Below are 8,073 nucleotides of genomic sequence, written 5' to 3'. Positions count from 1 at the left end.
GAAAACATGTGGAACACGGATTTACTCCTTACACAAACTTAATACTGCAGGCAACCAAGGGACCACTTTTGGCACCAGCAGTTGATGAGCTTTCCATGGCATGGTTGGGTAAAGGCTAGGGGAATGTAGCAGGATGAAGTTGCAGTGTATAACAATCAGATATCCAGGAACCTTTTATATCAAAATGTATCAAATACTGGTCGTTCTTTCCATGTGTACTACAGAATTAGATTAATGGCAAGAACGTACTAATAAAATACTTCCAGCTCCTACTAAACATCGCCGCATTCAACAAACAACAGGTGGTTTCCAGACCGTTACTGAGCGAGGAGACAGACAATGATTTGTGTGGAATAATAATTTTGAAAAGTAGACAGACCATCTGGTTGTGTTTACCCACCTTCAACGGTGTATGTGGGTTCAAGGAGCATCGTGCCCATGACTCTGACCATGCCCTGTGGCGACGTTCTTGCTCTGTGCTCTTTCTAGCTCTCTATGTTCCTCCCAAATGTTTTCCCGAGAGAGGAAAATTGCAAATTGCAATGCTTTTCATCGTGGAATAAAACAGAACTTTCTCAATCAGTATAAATAAGAAAGAGGAATAGCAGTTCACTAAGTGTTTTGAACGATTTTTCTTGGTACAATGCCTAACGTGAAGTGATGACTCGTGGTCTGTCCATTATCTTCGAAGAGTTCCTGTATCACTAGCTAGACTTTCGGCACTTCTTCTGTTGACTTGCAAATAAGCAGACATTCCACACGTTACCCTGGATCACAGAGTTCCCTGTAAACATCACAGCCCGAGCAGCGTGCCCGCAGCTCCACTTACCCGTGACAAGAGCTGGAGGAGAGGCTTGCTTTCAATTTGTCATCGGTTTCCCTGGCACTTACCCCAAGGACCGCGGAAAGTAAACATGATGTGCTCATTTGAACAATACCCAGGGACAATTAACCACAATAACGAGAAATACGATCCGTGATTGTATCCCTTAATGACCAGGGGCGTTCAGGTTATGTCGAGTGCGGTTTGAAAGTGTAGGTTTATTCAAACGCAAACGTTTGTATAAAGGAGACCGTGAGAAGACAGGTGTTGGGGATAGGAAGTTGAGGCCAAACGATGCCAGGACATACCTGAAAACAGAAAAAGTCTCCAGTGTACTTCAGCACAAGCGTCTGGAATTGCATTAGCACCACTTTCTTGAACAGGTGGAGATATTGTATGTTTATTGTGCACCTTTACAAAATGTTAGCCAATCAATTAATCTATCTATCTATCTATCAATTAATCGACTAACCACCCAATCAATCAATCAATCAATCAACCAACAAACTAACAAACAAACATTTTCTCTAGTCGGTTTGTTATACATGTTCAGGCTGCAGACGACAATATAGTATGATCGGCATGACTTTGTGAAGATAAGTCTTGAAAGTAAACCCTACAGTGAGATAAAACTGTCCCGGTGGATTACTTCTTCTATCGCTTCCCCTGACCCAGTAATCCGCCCTAACAGATAGTAATCTGCTGCAATGGGAATATATGGAATTTCCTGACATTCTATCAGTACAGATCTCGCCGTCCTCAGTGTAATCCAAGTTGGGTGAAACCAACGTCAGCACGTCCTTGGGAAGGACCGCTGTCACTCTTGTGTTTTTGTGCCCTACATTCTCATAATCACAAACATGTAGACAGGATGGTGCGTAGGTGTACCTGTCCCGGTGTACCTTGTTCTAATTATGTACTTCAAACGACATGTGGAATGTGTATGGCTGTGTGGCTAAAGGTCGGGGTGTCCGTTCATCCTGTGACACCGCTGTCGGCTCGAGTCGCACAAACACACCATGCCGATCTACTTCACCGGCTTTCAATTATATCTACTTAGTCCTCAATGTCGAAAACAAAACAACATTCAAGATTTTACACTCATAAACCTTCCTACGTCTGCTCTGAGTCTCCTAGTTGACATAATGTACATAGTCTTTCTAGAAAGATGATGATGCGTATAAAACGTGTCTGTGTGTATCGGGTCATTAAGAATTGAACTAGAATGCCAGGCCGTGCGCTCCAAATCAGAAGCAGAGTTTCATTTCCTGATGAGTGTCTTGGCTTTCTCCCGTTGTCTGTGGTAGAGTGGCGGTGACAAGGAGGTTTGCTTTGAATCTGTCACCCGGCTGGGAGTGGAAATAGAGAAGGTGGCTCTTCACGACTGAGTCACTGTCAGCCTTAATCATAATCACTGCTCCTGTGGTGTCCCTGTCGGGTTATGCCGTGAAACTAAAAGAATAACTCCCTCCCACAGGTCTAAACCTGTCATTTACTTTTGGACCTTCTAGCAGTTGGATACCGGGGTGCAGAAATATGTTTTCTACACATATCATTCATAGGCTACAAAACGATTGTTGCAGCAGCAGTCATAGGTTGCGGTAGGAATAACTATCTCAACTATGAATGCTCTGATGATGATCTTGTACAATGGCGCAGGGTGAAAAATATGTTCAGCCAAAGAAGTTTTTCCTTTGCTTGTTTGTTTATTTGTAGCTGGCGATGTAAACAACGATCTTACAACATGTCAAATGTTGGTGTTAGCATACATTGTGTATGAAATTAAAAACGTAGTGGTGAAAATCAGGGATGTATGTGCAGCAATAAATCGTCCGAAAACGACTCGACTCACGATCGTCTCTTGTCGCTGTGAGGTGCTGAAATGACCATCCATCACCAACGGCTCACAAACTTGCCTAACTTTAGGTATCACAGATCAGTGGCAATTTTCGCTCAGGTGCTAAACATGCTCCGTGCGACCAATGCTGGTACTGCATCATCTCTGGCTACTTCGAGTTTCCTTCGTCGGTTTTTAATTGAATAAAGAATGGATAGAATGAATGTGCGGATAAGGTAACAAGTTAGATAACACATGCAGATTGAAATTACCAAATCAGAAATAGAAATTAATGGGAAGATCAGGCTGTGAATGGTATGTATGTTTTCAGAAGTACCTCATCCGACATGTTGTCACACTTTGGCTGATCACAACTGTAGAATCCAACTAATTCTGCAAAGGTACGGATTTTCGATAGATGGCGTACCTAAAGCAAATGGTGCGGTACGTTGATGTCTAAAAGTATGAAGGCATGTAGATGAAACCTGATCTTCTTGTACAGTTCGCTTTAGGTTTGAGGGTTTTTTTTTGGGGGGGGGGCATCCTGTCAACCTTTAGCTCCAACTTAGAATAATTTTGTACATTGACGTAGCTTTATCGGCTAGAGATATGATGAGACATCACGTTTATCACTTTAACTTTTATGCTTGTATGCTTGTCTATACTATCGTTTGTCCAGTGATAACAAGTATTGTTTGCCCCAAACAGTAACCTTAGCACCGCTTCCACCGATGAAACGGTGTCAATCTACACGTGACGCAACATTTATAATAGACCCAGTCACATCATCGGAACCTCAGAATGTTTTCACGTAACAGACTTCACAAAATCTACATCATAACAGTGTAGACATACAAACATAAGCACCCGTCAGCACAGCCGCCGTTCACCGCAGCTGGTATAACCTTGACCGGCCGTTGACTTTGCCCAAACATGGAACATATTCCCATGGTACACGCCGTACCCCTGTGGCGTATTAAGGCAGGAAGGTATTCCTTACACCTCCTGATGGTTAGTGCCTGCTGTTCGCCTCAGGTGACAGCTAACCGACCGTCCATGGACGACACTGTTCTTTTGACCTTCGGCTGTCCGCCATTTTGAAATTTCTAGTTATCAGAGTCAACAACACCTAGACACTTTGCGTCAACAATATCATCGCTAAACCTCACTGATGACTTTAATATTCAGTGACGAATCGGTGTAGATTTATGTCAAACTGTATCAAGATGATTTTAGATATATAATATACAACGTTAAAGGGTGTTTCTGGAATTACAAAAAGTGTCTGCAGCTAACCATCTTTGTACATGACATACAGACCGGAGACACCGGTGACACGACTTGTGGTCGTGGTGCCCCCGCCATGTTTCCAGCCACACAATATACGAGCGGTTGTAATTTTTCGCTGTAACATGTTCTCTCAAATAGCAGTTTAAGGAAGGAGAGACTTCCGGAGAGGAAGCTGATGGTCAAGATCAAAAACAAAATATCAAATAAACAACTTCAGATCACGATAAGGTTCATGCTGTGAGGGTGAGACCTTTAATACGAGGGGTGATCCAAAAGTTCTCGGCCTCTCCCAAAAAACGTGATGGCAGAAAAATTTTTCTTACGTTATTTTTTAACATAGTCTACTCTAACTTCAATGCACTTGGTCCAGTTATGTTCCAGCTTTCCTTTCCCTTGTGGAAGAATATTTCGTCTGAAGCCCTTGAAAATGCCTAAACCACGTCAATGACGCCATCATCACCATGAAAACGTTGACCACGTAAGTGGAACCCCAGTTTAGGAAACAGGTAGAAGGCCCACAGTGCTAGGTCAGGTGAATAGGAAGAGTGGGGTTAGACTTCAAAGCCACATTCGTTTGCTGCTACCACTGACCCCTGTGCTGTGTGGACAGGTGCATTGACAGCACGTCAACTCGGAGCTTTTCTCCCATTTTCTCTGTGATTGTTGCCCTCAAATGCCGCAATTCCGGTGCACAGAACACCCCGTTGATGGTTTGACCCTCTTGCAGGTAGTCAATAATGATTACCCCCTCACTGGCCCAGTAAACAGAGCCAAAAACCTTTTCAACGGGTAAAACTCGCTTGGGATGCTGGGAACCGTTCTTCGTCAATTATTTGCTCTGCTGTTTTGATTCGGGGTGAAAGTGGTGAACCCATGTCTCATATTGGGTGACAAATCGTTTGAGTAAGTTGCCTTGATGGACTGAATTCGTTCCTTGAATTGTCCAGCCTGTTTAACTTGTGATGTTCAGACAACATTCTAGGCACCTATCATGCAGACAGGTTGCTCATCCCCAGGATGTCTGACAAAACATTAGGAACTGTACCACAAGTCAGGCCAAAGAACCTGCTACACGTTGGACAGTCTCAAAACTGTCATTCAGTACCATGTGATGGATGGCCTCAACTGGATTGTCCGTGGTGCTGATTTGTGGCATCCTGACATATGTTCATCTTTTGTGCTCTCCTTGACTCGCTTAGAGCTAGCAACCCAGTTCTTTGTGATTAAATAAGAAGGGGGGTCATCACCAAGTGACTTGATAATGTCTTTATGGATTTCCCTAGGAGACATAGCTTTTTATCGATACACTTGATCACAGCACACGCTTCTGGTGCGGCCATTTTGTGATTTTGCCCTCACCCACCCCATTTTCACGGGGCGTCACGAGCTAATTAATGAATGTAAAAATTTGAATTTTTGTGTGCAGTGATGTAAGATGTCATAGTATATAGCTATACCAAAGAATACGCGTTTGACCTCTATTTTCTAGGTGAGGCCGAGGACTTTTGGATCACCCCTCGTAGCACATGGTTCGGTACCGTAGTGCGTAGACGCCCAGGTTGGTTGTAATGTCTAGCCTTGCTGTGTCCTTACAGTGTCAACACGAAGTGATGTAATATCTAAAATTTATATAGAATTTAGAGCCTGCAGGTATCTAAGTTAGATGTACACAATGAAAACATAGCACATGGAAAAATAGAGCCGTGTTATTCTATGGATATGCTGTTCTTATTGGAGGTGTCCTATTGAGACAAAAGAAGATGTATAGTTAAGGGTTTGCCCTCATCGACAATACACACTGACACAAACCGAAAGATTTTGCTTCTTGTACTTAAAAGCAAGGACGACAAAACAACAAAGAAAGCCTTTGGTAGTTATGTTCTTCCTGTCTCACTCAAAACGACTTCTGTACTTGGGCCGCTCGTCTCCAATGTAACGACGCTGCGTACTTAAACCATCGGTTCAAGAAGCGAAGGGACAAAATTGCAGGGACAAAATGATACTTAAGAATCTAAATCATGAACAGAATGCACTTGTGCGTAGACAAAAGGCGACTTGTGTTATCATTTTCCAATCTCCCTGTCTCTTTTTCCTTTCATTGCACATTGCTCCTGGCTGATTTACTATGGTAGATAAGCCCCGGTAATGTGAGGCAGCTTGTTTAGAAGTACTACGTTTACTTCTAGTCAGCGGTTTTACCCTGAACGCCGCAATCTAGTCTGCGATACTCGGATGTACTTAGCTCTTAGGAGCCAGATCTAACTTCATTATTGAGGTATCCTGAGATAGCATCTTATCTTATCTGGCGACACCACAGGAAGAACCACATCAGCTTCCTAATAAACGACGTTATTTGTCTGATTATTAAAGACTGACGACAGTGGGGAGGGGGTCATCGGCGGGGCAGGGTCGGACCTCGCGGCGGGAGCTCAAAGGTGCTGTCCCGGCTCGTTACGGGATGAAGACGCTCAAGGAAACGAAGAGCAGAGGACCGGAATTCAACCCGCCTCCTGGAAGGACCGTGAGATTGGTCCGCGTTATCAGAATGCGAAATATCCGCCAATGTCACGACTTTGGGAAGAAAAATGGCAGAAAGAACACAAATCACCATATCACACATTTACCTAATTTCTGTTGTTCCTACACTACGTCGTCCAATTAAGTTTGAAGACTTCCACGAATGTTTTGGAGTTAAGGTAGCTAAATTGTCGGCTAGTCGATTGGTTCGCCTGGCGAGAAGGTTGTCATGCTACTTCACAGCACATAAATATTTATTATATACTACATGTACTAGTGAAACTTCTGATATGCCGGAGGGGATAAGGCGTCCTGATGATGAGCCAGACTCGTTGCGAATTCCTGAAACTCCAACAAACACGTTTGTTATAATAGCTGTATTTCTTCCCCAGAACAGACTAAGCCATTCCTAGCTTCTGGGGCTCGAGAAGTATAGAGGCATGTATTTGAGCTGAAGATAACTACCTGGTCAGAAAACTGGAAGAAAAGCATCACATCAAGAGTGCAAGGTGATCAAAATTAAACGCAATGATAATACAGACAACAAGACCTATTATTTTAGAAGTGAAAATAAAATATGATCTGTTGCAAAAGTTTTACTGTAGTATAGCAAAATAAAATTCTCATGGTGTGGGTTATCATGAACACTGAGACATACAAAAACTATCTTAAGTATTTCAAGTAAAGACGCCTCCTTAAATGGGTCTGGGAGAATTTGCCATGGATTATTAAGAGCATTCTTTCATTAATGCGCATTGTGAGAGGTTCTTACACAAATATGCACAGGATCTACATGTACAGAAGCATGCCAAGAAGCACGAAATCCAATACTAGCTTTGTTAACGACAGAACAGGCTGAACAGGAAAGGCAGAACGGGGCCAAAAGTTCAGTAGCGGCAGCCTGTGGGTCTAGAGGCGGGTTCGGTACTTCCGACACGTGCCACGTTCTTCTGCCCACAACTGAGTAAATCTCAACACCAAAGCCTGGCCGAATCCCCAACACTGTCGCAACCACACGTCTACAACAATCTGGTGATTTTCTAAACAAACCAAAACATTTGTGTGCAACATATATCGCAAGTGTATAATGTTTCGTATCGCGGTCTTATAGGTCGTGTATTAGGCTTACTAAAAATAGTGAGGACGTGTTCTAATGACGGCTGCAGTAGCAGGAACTTCGCGACACCGTAAAATAGCTACTTCCGACATGCACGCAAAGTGACCGACACAGCGGTGAGATCGGTGGTTCAGTCCCAGATAAACTCTCTTCCGTACTTCGTATGTGTCGTCTGTACTGATACCGCTACTACACCGACGGGGGAAGTGTGGAACTTGTGAGCTTCAGGGTCAACAGGTAACTTGGTTCATTACTTTCCTAACATCCTAAGCATGTATATTATATGACACCTGCGATCGGTATGCATGTGGTAAATGATGGTGTTGTAGAAAGTGTCGACAAATGTGTTCACACAAAATGATGATTGAAGTTTGACGTAAAGCAGTGCATGGCACAGAACCACCTGTAGGACAAACACTTTAACGTCAGCTAGGTAACACGGATTTTCACTAAAAATGTTTAAATTTCCATTGTGCCTGTAAGTGAATC

This window comes from Branchiostoma belcheri, unplaced genomic scaffold (assembly GCF_001625305.1).
Source record: "Branchiostoma belcheri isolate BF01 breed outbred unplaced genomic scaffold, Haploidv18h27 scaffold47, whole genome shotgun sequence".
Classification (NCBI taxonomy): domain Eukaryota; kingdom Metazoa; phylum Chordata; class Leptocardii; order Amphioxiformes; family Branchiostomatidae; genus Branchiostoma; species Branchiostoma belcheri.
The sequence above is the reverse complement of the archived record's forward strand: the minus strand, read 5'-3'. Positions refer to the sequence as shown.